At 35.5% G+C, this 21,794-nt stretch overlaps 1 long non-coding RNA gene across 1 annotated transcript in view; it reads left to right on the forward strand.

The window, feature by feature from the left end:
- LOC112208626 (uncharacterized) overlaps positions 1-21,794 on the forward strand; it is a 230,308-nt gene that overhangs the window by 116,615 nt on the left and 91,899 nt on the right. The window contains exon 3 of the long non-coding RNA XR_002943102.3: positions 12,408-12,471. This is a non-coding gene — a long non-coding RNA (uncharacterized LOC112208626). The remainder of the gene's footprint in view (positions 1-12,407; positions 12,472-21,794) is intronic.

Here is a 21,794-nt window from a genome sequence, read left to right on the forward strand (position 1 = left end):
CCTCTATTTTCTTCCCAGTATTACAGTAGAAACCTGGATTTACATTAAAACACATTATTCCCTGTGCCTTTGTTTTTTCATCTATACAATGGGGCTTATACAAAAATCTATATCATTGTGTTGGAAGAATTATATAGGTTTGTACATGTGAAATATTTAGAACAGTGGCTGGTGTACCCAGTAAGTGTTGTCTACTTTTATTATATCTAAATAAAATAAAATCACATCTTCCTTCTCAAAATGTATTTACCTTCTTGTATGTTTTATTCCTTAAGCTATGCCACTATTTAAGTCTCCTAGGTTACTAAACTTACTCACCCATGACTTCCTCATTCACATTCATCTGCTAATATTTTTTGGCTTTATCTTTGAAACAACTTTTATATTCATTTGTTCCTCTGCAACCTCACTAATGGTGTACCAAATTACAATATATAGTATATAATATATTAATATTATATAATGATTATATTAATATGTACAGTGTGTAATATATTATGTATAATAGTTAATGCTAATCTATATTAATATATTCTATACGTTTTAATATCATATAGAGAGTCATATACAGTGTCAATGATGGGATATGTTCTGAAAATGAATTGTTAGGTGATTTTATGATTGTGTGAACATTACAGAGTGTACTTACACAAACCTATATGGTATAGCCTATTAGACACCTAGGCTGTATGATATAGCCTATTGCTCCTGGGATACAAACCAGTACAGCATGTTACTATACTGAATACTGCAGGCAGTTGTAACATATTGATAAGTATTTGGGTATCTAAACATAACCTACACATAGAAAAGATAGTTAAAATATGGTACTATAATCTTATGGGACCACCATAGTATATGCAGTCTGTCTTTGATAGAAACGTTGTTATACAGGGCATGACTGTACTACTATTATGTTTACAAATGTGGACCTTATTGAGGAGACTTTATGAACCAAAGGATAATTAATTGACAATTTCATCCAAAGACACACTATACGGACAATTCACATTTACAGTGACACAGAGTAATTTTCCCTTGTGAAGTGAGAGAAAACCTCAGTTTGTCTCTGGAGTGATCCAATAATTTCCATTCTCATGAAATGTTCATTTTTACAAGTTAAGGAACCTTGATGTGACTCATGAATCAGTTTCACCACATCTTGCACCATCAGTGTCAGAAAAAATTGACATTAATATATGCTATGTCAATCAGGGAAAGCTGGATTATGCAGTGATAACACAAACTGCAAAATCTTTGTGCCTTCCAAAGCAGGGTTTTATTTCATGTCTCTGCTAGAAATTCATCATGAGTTGGCCAGAAGCTCAGCCCCAAGATAGGGACTCAAGCTAAAGGAGATGCCATTATCAAGGATGTTGCTGATTACTGTGTAAGAGGGAAAAAGTTATTAGAGCATCTTCTCACTGGCAATTAAATAATCCAGTCCACAAGTAATACTTTTTATGTTGACCATAACCCATTGGCCAGAACCTCTTACAGCATTCTACAGAAATACAAGGAAGATAGGAAAGCCAAATCCTACCATTGATCAAAAGGACAATAGAACAGACATACATAAACATTAGAAATCTCTACCACATTATTTAAATTCTAAAATCTTAATCTTGGGATGAGACTTCTTCCATCAGTACATGTCCCAAAAGGAGGTTTGTGTATAACCCCTTTCCATGATTGATGCTTCAGAAATTCAAGAAGGAAGATGTTCCCATCAAACTTGCTACAGAAGAGGTGAAAATTCCTAAAATTAAAAGATCAATTTGATTTCTATGTGATGTTCTTTATCTATTTATAGTGTCTTCAAGTGGAACCTTCAGGAACCAATAGTATTATTTCAGTTATTCCTTTCATTTACCTTTTTTTTTTTTTTTTTTGACAGAGTCTCATTCTGTCGCCAGGCTGGAGTTCAGTGGCACAATCTCAGCCCACCGCAACCCCCACCTCCCGGGTTCAAGCAATTCTCCTGCCTCAGCCTCCCAAGTAGCTGGGACTACAGGTGCATGCCACCATGCCCAGCTAATTTTTGTATTTTTAGTAGAGACAGTGTTTCACCATGTTGGCCAGGATGGTCTCAATCTTCTGACCTTGTGATTCGCCCACCTTGGCTCCCAAAGTGCTGGGATTACAGGCGTGAGCCCCTGCGCCCAGCCTCATTTGCATTTTAATTTGGAATTCACATTGCTTACCTAATGGTGTGATATCACTTTTGTTTGGATTAAAAAACATTTACATTATTTTTCCTGAAGTTTGTACTTATACATTGTTATCAACAGTTACTATGACAAAAATATCTGTCACATTTTTATCCCCACACTTTTCCTTTAGTGTAGGCAACAACCCCTGTATGCTGTGCTTCCTACTGGTCTTCCAGTCTTCCCTCAGTATTGCCTCTGCTGTTATATTTCTAAGGCACAGATGCCATCTTATCACCTCCATGTTTAATAGTTTTCTGTGATTTCCTATAACCTTGTAGAAATCTTGACAGATTTTCCACAGACTCACCTGTCTCTTCACCTTTGTAATCTATTCTAACACCTACACACAAATTCTACAGGTAAAGGAGACCTATTATTCCTCTTCTTTGATCTGTGGTCATGCTGTGCTCTTCTTCAGGGAAGCAGTATTAAATGAAGTCACAGGTTTTGGGAGTAAATCTGAGCTGATTTCAAATCTACATCACTACTTAGTAAATGAGCATTACTGTACTGTAAAATGGGAATGCTATTTTTTTCTGAGGTATTGCAAATCTAGTGAGCATTCACAGATAAGTAGATGGATGGATAGATAGATAGATAGATAGATAGATAGATAGATAGATAAATAGATAGAGCACATTGCCTGAAACAAACTATTCTACAAATGACATCTATTACTTCAGACTTCCAGGGATTGCAAGTATCTATTTCTCTTGAATGTATCTTGTGACCTAGCAAACTTCCACCTCATCTTCAAGAAATGGCCCAGATGTCTTTCACTTCATTGATAGTCTTTTCCAATGTTCTCATTATTCATTTTCTCTTTGTTCTCTTATGGCATTTCAAATTATATTCAGTATAGAAATTTGTATTTTAAGGTGTGAATTTTGTTTATCTTTTGAAATTACAGGGTAAATATAAGTTTATCTTTTTTAAAAATAGAGATAGAACTTCTTCATGTTGCCCAGGCTGATCTTGAAATCCTGGGCTCAAGTGATCCTCCCGTCTCAGCCTCCCAAAGACCTGGGATTACAGATATGAGCCACCATGCCTGGCCAATCTTTAAAAAATTTAAAAAATCAACAAATCTAACTCATTTTAAAACAATTTTGATGTAATTCATTCAGTCACTTATATCTATCCATTTATCATGTTGTTAGTTACATATTTTATGAAGATATTTACATAGGCATACAATTACAGAGAATATATAATAAAGCTCATGTTCCCAGCACCCACATTTAACAAGTGTTAAAATCTTGCCATATTTACCTCAGAAATATTTATGGACATAGATGCAGTTAAATCTCCCTCCTATCTCTTTACCACTCCTATCTGAGATGTATGTGGTGGGACTATTATGAATGATGCTACTGTGAATGTTCTTTTGTGTGTCCTGTAGTGAACATCTGAACATTTATGTTGGCTATCTAATATGTGAAATATGTTGCTTATCTAATATGTGAAATTGCTGGAAATGCACCTTATTAGCACCAAAGTGGTTTTGAAAATGATTGTACTAATTTACACTCCCACTAACAGCGTGTGAGAGTTCTAGTTGTTTGGCATTCTTCTAAGTACTTTTGCATCTATCTTCTAATAATAAGATCATAAAAATAATTATCACACTTCAGGAATTTAACAGTATTTTCTAATACACATTCTATACTAAATTTTTCTCAGTGCTCCCAAAGATGTTCTTTATAGTTATTTTTGCTTTAACATAAAGATCAATTCTATTTTTATTTATTTTTTATCATGTATTTTTAATTTTAAAAAAAATCTGTGATGATATGTAGCCTTTATTTTATTTTCATGATGTTTGTATTTTATTTTTTTTATTTTATTTTATTTTTTTGATATGGAGTTTCACTCTGTTGCCCAGGTTGGAGTGCAATGTTGCAACCTCGGCTCACTGCAACCTCCACCTCCCAGGTTCAAACAATTCTCCTGCCTCAGCTTCCCAAGTAGCTGGGATGACAGGCATGCGCCACCACGCCAGGCTAATTCTGTTTTTTTTTTTTTTTTTTTTTTTTTTTTAGTAGAGATGGGGTTTCACCATGTTTGTCAGGCTGGTCTCGAACTCCTAACCTCAGATGATCTGCCAGCCTCGGCCTCCCAGAGTGTTGGGATTACAGGCGTTAACCACCACGCCCAGCCAATATTTGTATTTTTGAAGAGTTCAGTCCAATTGTCGATTATAATGTCTCATCACTTGAATATTATCTGATTTCATTTCCTTTTGCCTAGATTCAACTTAATCATTTCCCCCAAGAGTACAATTTAGTTAATTTTCTGTACCTTTAATCCCATCATAACAGGAGACACATGATGTCAGTTTGTTACTTTATCAGTGATGTTACATTTGATCACTTAGTTAACAATGTAAAATGGATACAGGGGTTTCCTACCAAGAAAATCCTGTTTGAATATCTATGCCAATCCCCTAGCTCCAGTGAGTCTTGGATGTTCACTGTTCATAGTTGTCCCATAGGGAATTGCTTTAAGCCAGCAGAATGCTCTATGTGTACTTGAGAAGAAGGTATATCTCCAATTCAGAGTCTCAAATTCACAACTCAGACATTGTTAATTGTGCTATAGAACTCTTCTGGTGCCTTATTTCTTTTTGTCCAATTATTTTGTTTGAACTGATAGTAATGTATTAATATTTATTTCTTACTACGTTTTTGTGTCTAATTTAATCTCCTGTAGTTTCTATTTTAATAGAAGTTTGTTATATTTGGTACATACATATTCATAACTGTCATATGTTCATTATGATTTATGGCTTTTAGAGAATAATATCTTATATCATATTTAAGTGCCTTTTTCTTGAATTATACTTTGTCAATATCAAGATCTCAATGCAAATTTTCTTATTTTCTTATATTAACAAATTTATTGAAGTATAATTGATGCACATAAAATTGCACATATTTAAAGTAGGAAATTAAATGTGTTAAGGCATATGTAGACACATGTAAAACCATCATCGCAATCAAGATAATAAATATGTCCATCCCCCCTAAATGTTACATTTCTTTGTAATCAATTCCTCTTTATCTCTAGACACTCAATGATTTGCTTGCTGCCACTATAGATTAGTTTGGATTTTCTAGAATTTTACAAAAATGGAAACATACAGTATATAACTCCTTATTGTCTATGTTATTTACTCAGCATAATTATTTTGACATTTATTGTTTATGTTGGATATACCAATCATTTCATCATTTTTATTGTTCATTACAAGTTCATTGTTTGTCTATTTCACAGTTTGTTTACCTATTTATCTGTTGATTCACATTTGAGTTGTTTCCAATTGTTGGCTATTACAAATATTATTGTTATGGGTATTCATGTGTAAATGTTTGTGAAAACATAGATGTCTTAGTATTTTGTGTAAGTATCTCAGAAATATGTAATATATGCTTTGTAGAAACTTTAGTAATTATTTGGCTATTGCTCCCTGGTGTCTCTTGGCCATGGTCTCCGGCATTTCATCCCATGTTAAGTGAAAAGCAGTATTCAGTCCAAAATTCTTAGAGACTATCTGCAGATTTCCGGAATTGTCTGTACAGAGTCCTCCTCTTTGGCATCTTTCTCCAAAATATCTAGCAACATCAGCCTCTGTAAACCCTGTTCTCATTATATTTACTTTTTTATAATAGTCTGTTAATGTAGTGAACTACGCTGATTGATTTTTGAAAGTTAAACCAAACTGACATTCTTGGGATAAACCTTATTCAATCATGGTGTGTGTGTGTGTGTGTGTTTTCAGCAGCTGGATAGATCAGTCATGGTTTTTAAAAATTATTTTACTATATGTTTGCATTTGATTGGCTATTTAACACAAAACTCCTTTTTTTTTTTGGAGACGTTGTCTCGCACTGTAGCCCAGGCTGGAGTGCAGTGGTGTGATCTCAGCTCATTGCAACCTCTGACTCCTGGGTTCAAGCAATTCACCTGCCTCAGCCTCCCAAGTAGCTGGGACTACAGCTGCAGGCCGCCATGCCCAGCTAATTGTTTGTATTTTTAGTAGAGACGGGGTTTCACTGTGTTGCCCAGGCTCCTCTCAAACTCCTGAGCTCGGCAGTCTGCCTGCCTCAGCCTCCCGAAGTGCTAGGATTACAGGTGTTGAGGAAAGTTAAGGAAAAGTAAACAGGGCTTTGTGCCCAGCCTGCTTTAAAAATTTCTATCTAAAGGTACAGAACAAGATGGCAGAATAAAAGCCTTCAGCATTGGTACCTCCTGAAGAAACACCAAATTTTACTATCTGCACACAGAAAAGCATTGTCACAAGAACCAAAAACCAAGTGAGCAATCACAGTACCTGGTTTTAACTTCAACTCATTGAAAAAGGCTTTGAGGAGAGCAGGAGAGACAGTGTTGAATTGCCAATGCCACGCCTCCATTCCCTACTGCAGCCATGCAGTTCTGAGAGTCTGTTCACTTGAGGGAGGGAAAGTACGGTAATAAGGGAACATTACATGAGGGAAAGTACGGTAATAAGGGAACATTCAGGGTAGCACTGAACTCAGTGCTACCCTGTCACAGCAGAGAATAAAGCTGTGCTGAGCTCAACTAGCACCCATGCACAGAGGGAGAATTTGGACCAGACCCAGCTAGAGGAGAATCACCCATCCCATCAGTCAAAACTCAAATTTCTCAGCAAGCCTCACTACCACAGGCCAAAGTGCTCTAGGGTGCTAAGTAAACTTGAAAGGCAGTCTAGGACACAAGCACTGCAATTCCTAGAACGGCAATTCCTAGGCAACTCCTAGTGCTGGGCTGAGGTCAGAACCAGTGGACTAGCGTGGCATATGATCTAGGGAGATACCAGTCAGGGCAGCTAAAGGAGTGCTTGCACCACTCCTCCCATTACCCAAGGCAGTGCAGCTCACAGCAGTGAAAGTCTCCTTCCTTCTGCTCAAGGGGAGGAGAGCTAAGAGTAAAAAGCACTTAGTTTTTCTTCTTGGATACAAGCTCAGCCACAGTAGGATAAAGCACCAAGCAGAGTCCTAATGCTCCCATTCTGGGCCCTAGCTCCAGGATTACATTTCTAAACACATCCTAGGTCTAAAGGGAACCTACTGCCTTGAAGGGACTAACCCAGTCCTGTCAATATTTATCACCTGCTACCTAAAGAGCCCTTGTGCCCTGAATAACCTGTAGCAATATTCAGGTAATACACCATGGGCCTTGAGCTCTGAGACATGCTGACTACAGGTGTAATCCAGCGCATTCCAAGCTATGGTGGCTATGTTGAAAGACTCCTTTTGGATAAAGGTTAAGGAAAAGTAAAGGGGGCTTTGTCTCACACCTTAGATGCCAGCTTGACCACAGTGGAGTAGGACAACAAGTAGGCTCTTAGGAGTCCCTGAGTGTAGGCTTAGGCTCTTGGTAAGCATTTGTGGACTTTCCCTGAGACAGAGGAGAGCCCAATTCCCAGAAGGCTGAGTCCCAGGCCTGGCAGCATTTATCACAAGCTGACTGAAGAGCACTTGGGCTTTAAGTGAACAGGAGCAGTGGCCTCACAAAAGCTCCTTGTGGACCAGCAGTGGTGCTGCCACAGGGAGAGGCTTCACTGCCCTTGGAAAGGTGGGTAAAAAGCAGGAAGGACTTTATATTGTAGTTTGAGTGCCAGTTTAGCAGCAGTAGAATAAACATCAGGCAAATTTCTAAGGTTTTTGACTTCGATTCCTGGCTCCCTGACAGCATCTCTGAACCCACCCAGGGCCTAGGGGAACTTGGTTCCCTGAAGGAAAATACACAAACCTGAATAGCTTCACCACCTTCTAATTGTAAAGACTCAGGGCCTTGAGTGAACATGGGTGGTAGACAAGTAGTGGTTCCAGCAGGCCACACCCCCAGTTCCAGACAGCTAAGCACAGGGAGAGAGACTCTATCTTCAGAGTAGTTTTCGTAGGTTTTTGGTTTTCTGTTCTTGTGTTAGTTTGCTGAGGAATGGCATCCAGCTCCATCCATGTCCCTGCAAAGGACATAAAATTGTTCCTTTTTATGGCTGCATGGTATTCCATAGTGTAGATGCTGGAACCACATTTTCGTTATTCAGTGTATCACCAGAGGGCATTTAGGTTGATTCCATGTCTTTTCTATTGTGAATAGTGCTGCAGTGAACATATTCATGCATGTATCTTCATAATAGAATGATTTATATTCCTTTGGGTATATACCCAGTAATGGGATCGCTGCATCAAGTGGTATTTCTGCCTGTAGGTCTTTGAGAAATTGCCACATTTTCTTCCACAATTGTTGAACTCATGTATACTCCCACCAACAGTGTAAAAGCATTCCTTTTTCTCCACAACCCCACCACTGACTTTTTAATAATAGCCGTTCTGCTGGTGTGAGATAGTATCTCATTGTGGTTTTTATTTGCATTTGTCTAATAGTCAGTGATGTTGAGGTTTTTTTCTTTTTTTTTTTTTTTTTTTGAGACAGAGTTTTGCTCTGTTGCCCAGGCTGCTAGAGTCCAGTGGTGCGATCTCCACTTACTGCAAGCTCCGCCTCCCATGTTCATGCCATTCTCCTGCCTCAGCCTCCCGAGTACCTGGGACTATAGATGCCCGCTACTGTGCCCGGCTAATTTTTTGTGTTTTTAGCAGAGATGGGGTTTCACCATGTTAGCCAGGATGGTCTCGATCTCCTGACCTTGTGATCCACCCGCTTCAGCCTCCCAAAGTGCTGGGATTACAGGCACGAGCCACTGCACCCTGTCGATGTTGAGCTTTTATTCATATGTTTGTTGGCCACATGTATGTCTTCTTTTGAGAAGTGTCTGTTCATGTCCTTTGCCCACTTTTTAATACTTTAATATGGTTGTTTATTTCTTTGTAAATTTGTTTAAGTTCTTTGTAGATGTTGGATATTAGACCTTTGTCAGATAGATTACAGAAATTTTCTCCCAGATCTGTAGCTTGTCTGTTTGCTCTGTTCATACTTTCTTTTGTTGTGCAGAAGCTCTTTAGTTTAATTAGTTTCCATTTGTCAATTTTTGCTTATGTTGCAATTGCTTTTGACAGCTTTGTCATGAAATCTTTGCCCATGCCTATGTCTCAAATTGTATTGCCTAGGTTTTCTTCTAGGGTTTTTATAGTTTTGGATTTTACATTTAACTCTTTAATCCATCTTGAGTTGATTTTTGTATATGATGTAAGGAAAGGGTCCAGTTACAATTTTCTGCGTATGGCTAACCACTTCTCCCAGCTCCATTTATTGAATAAAGAATCTTTTTCCATTGCTTGTTTTTGACAGGTTTGTCAAAGATCAAGTAGTTGTAGATGTGTGGTCTTATTTCTGGGTTCTCTGTTCTGTTCCATTGGTGTTTGTGTCTGTTCTTGTACCAGTAGCATGCTGTTTTGGTTACTGTAGCTTTGTAGTGTAGTTTGAAGTCAGGTAGCATGATACCTCCAGTTTTGTTCTTTTTGCTTAGAATTGTCTTGGCTATTCAGGCTCTTTTTTTAGTTCCATATGAATTTTAAAATAGTCTTTTTTAAATTCCATGAAGAATGACTGATAATTTAATAAAAATAGCATCGAATCTATAAATTGCTTTGGGCAGTATGGCCATTTTTATAACATTGATTCTTCCTATCCATGAGCATGGAATGTTTTTTCATTTGGTTGTGTCATCTCTGATATCTTTGCAGTGGTTTGTAGTTCTCCTTGAAGAGATCCCTCACTTCTCTTTTTATTTGTATTCCTAGGTATTTTATTCTTTTTGTGGCAATTATGAATGGAAGTTCATTCATGATTTGGCTGTCTGCTTACCAGTTGTTGGGTTGTAGAAATGACAGAATTTTTGCACATTGATTTTGTATCCTGAGACTTTGCTGAAGTTGCTTATCAGATTAAGAAGGTTTTGGGCTGAGATGATGGGGTTTTCTTGATATAGGATCATGTCATATGCAAACAAAAGTTAGTTTGACTTTCTCTTCCTATTTGAATATGCTTTATTTCTTTCTCTTATCTGGTTGTCCTGGCCAGAACTTCCAATACTATGTTAAATAGGAGGGGTGAGAGATGGCATCCTTGTGTTGTGCTGGTTTTCAAGGGGAATGCTTCCAGCTTTTGCCCATTCTTTTCCATACTTTAACTCTTTCATGTCTTCCCACAGTTGTTTAAGGTCTATAATGTTCTATAAGTCCCTGATTTCATGATAATTATAGTGGTTCTGCTTTCTTGTTTGAAGCCTGTCAGAAACACTTGTCTGCATAATTGGTTCCTGGAAACAGAAATTTAAAGATGAGAATCTGAAATATGTTTTCTTAGCTGATTATCCTGTTGGATTAATAACCCTGTTGCCAGTAGTAAAGGAAACACTAGTAATCTATGGCACATGGTGAACAAAAGGTATTAAAATTATTATCTGTCGGTAGCTGCAATCAAGTGACTATGGAAGGAAAAGCTTTGCGTAATTAAATGGTTAATATCATGGAATGTATTAATGAAAAGAATTTATTTTGGTTGGCTTATTCCTTCTAAGTGCACTGAAGAACATAGAGAAATGAAATTTTGAGTTCTGGGATTTAAAATTCCAACTTAAAATCTGCTGGGACAGAAAGTTTTTACGACTGCTCTGAAAGAAAAGTCCTTTGTCTTCTGACTGCAGGAATGCAATTGCTGAAAAACAGGTCCAAAAACTGACCTTTCAGGTAGCTTAATTAAACTCAAATTAGATCAGACTCTTTCAGCCTCTCTTACATTAAACCTGGGTATTGACTGAGAAAGAATGGATGGCATCCTTAAAATCAGAATGGGGAAATATGAGATGATTTAATTGTTTCAGTAAGTCGTTTGCCAGCAGAAATATCACTTCCTCCTCATTGAGGAGTTTAGTCTTCCTTTGCCTAAGGAAAGTTTATTAGTTCCCCCTGAGATAATTGTCTTCAATGGAATTTTGGTCCTCCAGAATTATCCCTGCCCCTTCTGCATTTTTTCTACTCAGTACCTAGTAGGCACTAGGGGGCAAGGTAAAAAGTGAGACCTGTGAGGAGATACAAAACACACCAAAACAACTGAAAAATTTTGCTAGCACATATCCACAGAAATCTCAAGAATATGTATAAATTTGCATCATAAGGATGTTGCATTGCGGGGGAAGGAATATAATATTGGAGCAGGCAGAATTTGTTGATATTGGTACATGAAACAAAAATTCTGAAATCAATGTGCTATCTTGAACAGCAGGAAGAGGCTCCAATATTTTCCCTACAAAATATTAGGAGGAAGGTGGAGGAACCTAGGAGAGCCATCAGATCTTGATGCAAGTCTTATCTCTATGGAAGAGAGAAGAAAGGGAAGAAGGTTGAGCAGGCAAGGAAATAAATTTAAGTAGAAAAAGTCTCAGAATGTGGTGTGGTTCTCAGAAAAGCCTGGTAAATCTGATCACAAGTCCTTGAACTAACATAATCTATTACAGGAGTCCCATGTCTTCCAGTAATACACCTGCCCTTGTATCTCTGCCACACTCAGTCTTTGGCTGTGAGCAGTCCATGAAAAGTGTGGTTTCCATGTGAACACAGTGATAAATTTCAGAACACAGCAGTGGGAGTTATAGGTCAATTATGTTCCCTGCAGCTGCAGACCTGAGAGGCCCAGTTTCATGGCTGCCATACAATGAAGTCATTAAAATGTTTAATTCACTAAGAAAACATAATAATTCTTAAAATGTATGTTTTATTCTCACAATATATAAAGAAGAAAATATCATTGAACTAGAGAAAGACATTTCTACCACAGTAGATTATACCACACTTCTACTAGTTATGGCTAGATAAAGTAGACAAAAAAGAATCCAATAATGGACCCAACTATTAGCCCTAAATATTCTTCTCAATCACACTTGTCATATTTATAAAAATTGATCATATACTAGTTTAAAAATCAATCCACAATAAATTTTAAAGAATACATATCATACAGGTGACACTTTCTGGCAATAATGCAATTAAATTGGATGTTAATGACTAAAAATTGAAATAAAAAATCACAAGCAAGTATCTGGAATTTTAAAACAATTTTAAATAACTCATGGGCCAAAGAATAAACTATAAAGGAAATATTAAGGTAGACATGGAGAAGACAAGCATGTCTATCACCAGGGAGTAGACAGGTTTCTCCTCAGCATCAGATAACTAAGAATCTTTATCTTTTTCTTTCATCTTACAGATCCCAAGTCCTTGTTCTGCAGGGTCCTCATCAACACTGAGCAGCTGAGCAAGTATGGAGACAGGTACTCCTTTCCTGAGATGATCATGTTTGTCCCTGGTGTAGTAGGTAAATAACTGACCCTAGAATTCAAATTCTTACACCTGGGTTCAAATTCCAATCACATCACCCAAATTTTGTGAACAAGGACAGATGACTCCATGTCATTGAATCTCAAGTTTCTCATTTGTAAAATGGATTAATAAAAGTGATATCATTGAGTTGCTGTAAGGCAACTGTAAGTTAGAGCCTTTAACTTGCTGTAAGTTAGAGTCTTTATACAATAGGAGATATTTAGAAAATGCTAAGTATGCATGATTTTCTTTTCCCGGGTTTGAATTCTTAGTATTTGGCTATACAAGCTAGATGGATCCTTATTCATGTATTCAGTTCAGCCTTGTACCGAACTGAGGTTCATCTTAAGTTTAAAAAGCTTTTGAGATTAATTTAGTAACCTGACCAATATCTGTGTACTTATTTCCAAGTTCTCACTTAGTTGAGGGACAAGATCTCAGCTTAATCATCTCTGTCATCAAAAGATGTGGCTGGGCACAAAGTAGAAATTTGAAGCCTAAATACTGAATAGATGAACGAACAAATGGTTTCTAAAAGTGTACTTGTATGTGGGAACTGCTAGTAGATATTATTAGACTTTCCTCTCCACCTGACTGAAATTCAATTTTGAGGGTTCATACTCTTTGATCAAAACCCTCTCAAGTTCCTTCACACTTGGATAGAATATATTGAGTAGTTTCAAAGAGGAAATTTATTTTTCATGAACAGATTTTTTGATATCCACTCTCAAAAGTGTCTGAAGTTAGTGAAAATACAGTGAGACCCTCTCTAAGCACCACTACCTTATACAAAATCCTTTATATTTGATTTAGATTCAGTTTGTGCTAGGACTTTAAAGTATATTGGTTTAGATCAGTATTTCTCAACCTTAACACTATTGACATTTGGGGCCAGATCATTCTTTGTCGGGGGGAGGTGGCTGTCCTGTGCATAGCAGGATGATTAGCACCTTCCCTGACCTCTACCCAGTAGATGCCAGTAGCAACCCCACCCACCCACACTGCTATGACAGCCAGAAATGCCCAAACATTGCCAAATATTCCTCTGGATGACAAAAGCATTCCCTGCTTAGAAACACTTCTTTAGAATGATTTTTGCTATATTATAGATATAAGCTTTCTCAAAAGTTGAAGTGAGTGGTATATCATCAACCCTGGAATCTACTCTATTGTTGAAATTTATGATTGTTTAAGTTAATGTCTCAATCCAATCAGAAAACTCTCACCCTAAACTGGCAAGTGCTATTTTTTGCCAAATTATCATATTGAGGGTACTAAGCCTTTAACAAAAAGTCACTTACTGACTGTAGATTATGATAGCTTCTACACTCTGTGTGTGTGTGTGTGTGTGTACACATCATACATAAATGAAGGCATATATCACAATTAAGATTTATATTCTTGAATACATTGCTAAGTTTTAGTTATGTCATCTGTTAATCCTTTAGAAGGATTGGTCTAACATTTTCCACTTCAATTATGTTTCTGTAAACAATTTTATGCAAAGTTACTCAACACATCTATAGTCTAAAAGGTTACAATGTTTTGCCTCTTATTCCACCTAATCTGATAGAAATATTACAATATAATGTTATTTTTACACATTTGATGACACACCTCTGCATATACTTTTAATTTTTACCTTACTATTCCACTCTGTTTTTGTCCTTATTATACTAGGGTATAATATAGTCCAAATTATACTAGGGTATAATTTGATTTTGTTTTTGACCCATTAAGAGTATCTGTCATTTAATAAGAAAAATGAACCTATTTATTCATGTTATAACAGGTATGTTTTGCTTTACTTTCACCATGTTTTTCCATTCAAGTTTCCTCTGAATTCATACTCTTTCAATGGGGAATTTATTGACTTTGCTCTTACCAGCTCTACAGCTTTAGAACTTATATTTTTTATTCTTAATTCTACTAATAGTCACCAAAGTTTTTCTATCAGTTTCTCAGAGTGTTTTATAATTCTTTTAATTTTTACATTATATATTTTGGTTTATAATATCAGGTGCATATGAATTCAAATAATGTATTTCTGGTGAATTACTCCTTTTGTTATGAAAAATGTCTCTCTTGTATCCATTAAAAATATTTCTACCTTCTAAGACTTTTTCTCTCAACAACGTCCTTTGATTAGTAAGTTTTGCACTGCTTCTCATTTCCCATTACTATTTTTCAGTGAAAATTTTTTATTTTATTTAATTTTGTTTTTATTGCATATTTTAAGATATAAGGCACTATGTTTTTATATACATACTTGCAGTGAAGTAATTACTACAGACTAATAAATTAACATACCCACCATCTCACATAGTTGTCTTTTCTTTTCTTTTCTTTTTTTGTGGTAAGAGTACCTAAAATCCACTCTGAGCACATTTTCAGTACACAATAAAATATTATTAACTATTGTCCTCATGTTGTACATTAGATCTCTGCACTTATTCATCCTACGTAACTGAGACTTTGTACCCTTTAACCTACGTCTTCCCATTTCCCCCATCTCAACCCCTGTTAAATACCATCATACTCTCTTTCTATGCATTCAATGTATTTATTTATTTATTTTAGATCCCACATGTAAGCGAGATCATGTAGTATTTTTCTTTTTGTGTCTGGCTTACTTCACTTCACAGAATGTCCTCTAAGTTCATCATCCATGTTGTCTTAAATGCTAGGATATTCTATTTTGAAGCTGAATAGTATTTCATTAAGTATATGTGTAGATATATATATCCCAAATTATTTATATCTGTTCATGGATACTCATATTGTTTGCATGTCTTCACTATTGTGAATAATGCTGCAATAAACATAGAAATGCAGGTATCTTTACAAGGTGGTGATTTCATTTCTTTTGAATATACACCCAGAAAAGGGATTGCTGGATCATATAGTAGTTCTATTTTTAATTTCATTAGGAATCTCTATACTGTTTTCCACAGTGGCTGCACCAATATACATTCTCGCCAACAGTGTAGAAGGGTTTCCCTTTCTCCAAACTCTCGCTAACACTTATATCTTGTCTTTTTGATAAAAGCCATCCTAACAGTTGTGAGCTGATATCTCATTATGGTCTTGATTTGCATTTCCCTGATGATTAGTAGTGTTGAGCATTTTTCATATACCTGTTAGCCATTTTTATGCCTTCTTTGAAGAAATGTTTATTTAGGTCCTTTGCCCATTTAAAAAAACAGGTTATTCCGTTTTTCTGCTATTTAGTTGAGCAGATTCCTTCTATATTGTATTTTGAATTAACTCCTTATCAGATATATAATTCACCAATGTTTTCTTCCAATCTGTAGGCTGCCTTTTTATTTTGTTGATTATGTCCTTTGCTGCACAGAAGCTTTTTAGTTTGATGTAATCTCACTTATTTATTTGTGCTATTGTTGTTTGTTCTTTGGTATCATATCCAAAAAATAATTGCCAAGACTGACGCCTAAGAGCTTTGCCTCTATGTATTCTTATAGAAGTTTTATGGTTTCAGGTCTTATGTTTTGGTCTTTACTCCATTTTCAGTTGATTTTTATATATTGTGTACAATACAGGTCCAATTTCATTCTTTTGCATGTAAATATCTAGTTCCCCAGCATCATTTGTTGAAGATACAATCCTTTCCCCATGGTATCTTCTTGGTGCCTTTGTCAAAGATTAGTTGACTGGATATGTGTGAGCTTATTTCTGGGCTCTCTATTCTGTTCCACTGGTCAATGTGTCTGTTTTTGGGTTAGCACCACACCGTTTTGATTATTATAGATTTGTACTCAATTTTGAGATTAGATTAGCTTGATGTCTCTAACTTTGTTCATTTTCTCGAGAGTGCTTTGGCTAATCAGGGTCTTTTGCGGTTCCAAATGAACTTTAGGATAGATTTATTGTTGTTGCTGTGAAAAATATCATTGAAATTTTGATAGGGATTGAATGGAATCTGAATAATATTTTGGTTAGTATGGGCATTTTTAACAATATTAATTTTTCCAACCCATGAATACAGGATAACCTCCTTGGTTAAATTTATTCCTAGTTTTTGTACATATTGTGAAAGAGATTGTTTTCTTAATTTTGTTTTCAATGGCATGTTCTTAATGTACAGAAACACTAGTAATTTTTGTATGTTGATTTTGATTGTGCAACTTTATCGAATTCATGTGTTCTAATAAATTTTTGATGAAGTCTATAAGGTTTCCTATAGATAAGATTGTGTTATCTGCAAACAGGAACAATTTAACTGCTTTTTTTTCCAATTTAGATGCCTTTTATTTCTTTATTTTGTCTAATTTCTCTGGCTAGGACTTTTGGTACTGTGTTGAATAGAAATGGTGAGAGTGGGCATCCTTGTCTTATTCCTGATCTTAGGCAAAAAACTTTCAACTTTTTTCCATTCAGTATGTTTAGCTGTGGGTTTGTCATATACGGCCTTTATTATGCTGAGATATATTCCTTCTATATCTAATTTGTTGACATTTTCCCTCTTATTTTTAATTAACATGTAATAATCATACACATTTATGAGATACAGAGTATTCTGATACATGCACATAATATATAATGATTAAATCAGGATAATTAGCATATCTACCACTTAAAACATTTATCATTTCTATTTGTTGTAAACATTCTGAATCTTGTCTTATAGCTTTTTTGAAAATATACACTAAATTATTGTTAACCATATCCACTCTACAGTGCTAAAGAACCCTAAAACTTATTCCTCCCATCTAGCTGTAATTTTGCATCCCTTAACCAACCTCTTTCTATTTTTCCCTTTCCCTACCCTTTCCAGTCTCTAGTAACCATAATTCTACTCTCTAATCCTATGAAATTGATGTTTTAATTCCTATATGACTGAGAACATGCAATATTGATCTTTCTGTGCCTAACTTATTTCACCTAATGTAACATCCCCCAAGCTCATCCATGTTGCTGTGAATAATAGGATTTCATTTGTTTTATGGCTAAATAATATTCCACCCTGTTTATATACCCCTTTTCTTTATCCATTTGTCTGTCGATAGACACTTAAGTTGATTCCATATTTGGCTATTGTGAATACAGCTGCAATGAATATAGGGTTACAGATACCTCTTCAATATACTGATTTATCCTTTAGATAAATATCTAGTAGTGACATTGATGGATGGTATAACAGTTGTTGAATTTTATTTTTCAACTTTCTAATTTTTAAATAACTTTAGACACTTATCAAAACCAGAAATATATCATTGATGTAATTCTATTAATGAAACATTCAACTTTATTTGAATTGTGCCAGATTTTCTATTAATCTCCCCTTTAGAATTCTACTTAGGTTCAACATTGCATTCAGTTATTTCTCCTTTAGTCTCTTTCAATTTGTTTTTTTTTATTCAAGAGGATAGTTTTTAAATGTATATTTATTATCATAATTTCTAAGTTTTGTTTTCAATTACTCTAGTTTTTTATTCTTGCATTTATATTTCTGCAGTATTTGTTTTCTGTTATTTTAATATGGCCTTTTAATATTTACAGTTGTCCTCTAGATATTTGAAAGAAATTTGTCTTATTTGCAGTTCTATTAGGGGTTAAATTTGGTTAAAATTATCTCCCTGATAGTTCTCTAATTAGCCATATTACATAAAAACTTTTCTTACTGTTCATCCATTTATTAAGGTATTTCATCACCCTGCTCCAAGTTTTTATGGGTATGATCTGGGGGTTTTAATACAAGTTATTTTATTCATTTATTATTTTATGATGTAATTTATGCTTTGTATTTACTTTGTTTTCAGTTTTGCTCCCTGTTGCTTATGTGTTTTAAAACCTAGAGACTGTCAAACAGAAAGTTTTCAAAAATTAATTGTTGATTTAAATTATCATATTTTCACCAGTTTTCTGGACCTGAATCTTTCAAAATTTGTTTTGAAACTTATCCATTAATCTTTCCCTGTCATAGTTTCTCCAATTTGATTTTTTTCCTTCCAGCTCATTGGCATTAAGACTTTTAAAGATATGTTGAAATAATCAAATATTTCAGGCAATATTACATATTTATAAGCACTTTCTATTGTGCTAGCATCTGAAATATAATTTGGCTAAGTTTAAAATTATTCCATCATCAATACCTACCCCTCCCAAAAATATTCTTTACATTGTTTCTATATCTCTCACAACTTGTGTTGCAGAGCAGAAGTCAAATGTTTTTAATCCTTTTCTAATGTTCTAGATGAATGTAGAATGATTTCAATTTTATAATTCAAGCATTTTACCTGACTAATTTTAGATGTGAGTTTTCTTTTCAGTAATTTTTCTATTGCTTGGTTGCTCCTTTCACACTTCACACATCTTTACTCAACTGAGAAATTTTTTCAATTCTATTTTTGAATAATTTTGTGATCTTGCCATACAAATGTCTTGTTCATAACTCCGAGTTCCTACAGGTTAGACTTCTGTTCTCTGTTTATCATACCTGTTATTTTCTGTCATTGGTTCTTTTTGTCATTTTTCTTGTATATTCTGCAAGAATCTACCAGTTTGACCTGCATGTCATTCATTCACTTTTTTATTTGTTTGTTTCTGTATATTCTAACTCATATGTGAGGGCTAAAAAAGTTTATCTCAAGGTGGTAGAGAATAGAATGGTGGTTACCAGAGGCTAAGAAGGGTAGGGGAGAAAATGGCATGAAGAGAGGTTGGTTAATGGGTACAAAGATACAGTTAGGTAGGTACAGTTCTAGTGTTCAATAGCACAGTAAGGTGACTACTATTAATAAGATGCTGTTGTATATTTTAAAAATAGCTAGAAGAGAAGATTTTGAATGTTTCTAACACAAACAAATGTTAAATGTTTGAGGTGATGAATATCTCAATTACCCTGATTTGATCATTAGACATTGTAGGCACGTATCATTCACTTTTAATTGAATCAATTTGATTCTCTATTAAATCAAAATCAAGTATAGAAGAAAGTTTCTGTGTTTTTAGTTTTGAATATCTTTCTTGATATTATTTAGCTCCTTTTGTATTTCATACTGATATTTCCCTTTGGAACATGGTCTGCTTACCACGTGTTGGCAATAGCAGTAATAGTTTACAGCATGCTAAATATACACTGAGGATGCTGACTATCCATTGAGGACATTATATCCATTACCTTATGCAATTGTCATTATAAGTGTAAAATGTAGGTTTTGTAATTGTCCACATTTTACACATTAGGTATCTGAGTCACTGTGTAACTTAACTTGTTCAGAGAAACCCAACTCGGAAATGGAGAATCAAGAGAGACTGATTCAGGCCAATGTCAGTATCTGATTTCAGCATAGCAATACTGAGTTTTCAAAGTATCTATTAATTTACCTGACATTTATAGTTAATCCTTAGACTGAAATGTCTGTGTCTTCTGAATCATGAATCACATTCATTTTCCTGTAGTATTATATAAATACCTGTGTAGTGTTTTAAAAGTTAATACTTCAATCGCGTCAATTTTTTTAGACTTAATATTTGCAACACAAAGGAGACAGACTCTACCATTAGCTAAATTCCCTGTCTGGTGGTTCACAATGCACACACCATGTGTCTAGAACTAGAGAACAAACTGACATACACAGCACCTAACATGTGACCATTTCTGCTTCATGGAATTGAGTGACCACCTTCTTCCCTCCTGTTTGCTTCTCCGACACTCTGATCCAATGAAAAATATGACAAACTATGCTCTTCCATATACACTACTTCCAGAGTTCTTTTCTCTGTCTTTACCTACAGTATTTACTTTATAGGAGCCCCACATCTCAGGATAAATGTCACCATGCCAAAATTCCTCCTACTTTATATCTTGTTTTGTTTTTTTGTTTGTTTGTTTGTTTTTTTAGATTTGCTGTTGCACAATGAATATAGAAAAGAGGAGCAAGGCACAAATGAGAGAAGGAAAAGAAGGAATGATATTGTTGCTAACTAGAAAAATCCATTCCTTTGTAATGGAATGAGAGTTTTTTGTTTGCTTGCTTTTTGTTTTTTTTTTTATTATACTTTAAGTTTTAGGGTACATGTGCACAACGTGCAGGTTTGTTACATATGTATACATGTGCCATTTTGGTGTGCTGCACCCATTAACTCATCATTTAACATCAGGTATATCTCCTAATGCTATCCCTCCCCTCTCCCCCCACCCCACAACAGGCCCTGGTGTGTGATGTTCCCCTTCCTGTGTCCATGTGTTCTCATTGCTCAATTCCCACCTATGAGTGAGAACATGTGGTGTTTGGTTTTTTTGTCCTTGAGATAGTTTGCTGAGAATGATGGTTTCCAGCTTCATTCATGTCCCTACAAAGGACATGAACTCATCATTTTTTATGGCTGCATAGTATTCCATGGTGTATATGTGCCACATTTTCTTAATCCAGTCTATCATTGTTGGACATTTGGCTTAGTTCCAAGTCTTTGCTATTGTGAATAGTGCCGCAATAAACATACGTGTGCATGTGTCTTTATAGCAGCATGTTTTATAATCCTTTGGGTATATACCCAGTAATGGGGTGGCTGGGTCAAATGGCATTTCTAGTTCTAGATCCCTGAGGAATCACCACACTGACTTCCACAATGGTTGAACTAGTTTACAATCCCACCAACAGTGTAAAAGTGTTCCTATTTCTCCACATCCTCTCCAGCATAAAAGTCAGCATCTGACTTTTTAATGATCGCCATTCTAACTGGTGTGAGATGGAATGAAAGTTTTTTAGTTTTCTGATTCATAACAACTGATGAAGACTCTCTCCTTTAACAAAACTTGAGTCAGGCTCCTGTGAGTTCCTTATGACTAGACCCAACCTTGGGTTACCCTCTCTATCCTTGTAGAATCAAGTATGAGCAAGAATCCTGCTAAGGTAGTTTGGTGAAAATTCCCCATCCTCGATATCTGACCACCCTCAATAGCTGATCACCCTGGCCTACCTTCGGCAATAATTCTGTCAAGTTGGTGTAGCCAGGAACTCCCTTATCCTTGATATTTCCCGTTATTCATTTTCCATCCACTGATTCTGACCCGGCTTGTTGGCTATAAATCCCCATTTGCCTTTGTTGGAATCAGAGTTGAGCCCATTCTCTCTCCCCCATTGAAAAATTCCATTGCAGTTTTCCTATCACTACGGTCCCCTTTAATAAAGTCTGTTTTACTGTATTTAACAAGTGTTGTAAATGTTTTTTTCTTAAACACAACCTTAAACTCTAAACAAAGAGGAGTCTTGCAGTATATTTACTATATTTCATGAGTTGATAATTTAAT

The sequence above is a fragment of the Pan troglodytes genome, chromosome 2 (genome assembly GCF_028858775.2).
Source record: "Pan troglodytes isolate AG18354 chromosome 2, NHGRI_mPanTro3-v2.0_pri, whole genome shotgun sequence".
Taxonomy (NCBI): domain Eukaryota; kingdom Metazoa; phylum Chordata; class Mammalia; order Primates; family Hominidae; genus Pan; species Pan troglodytes.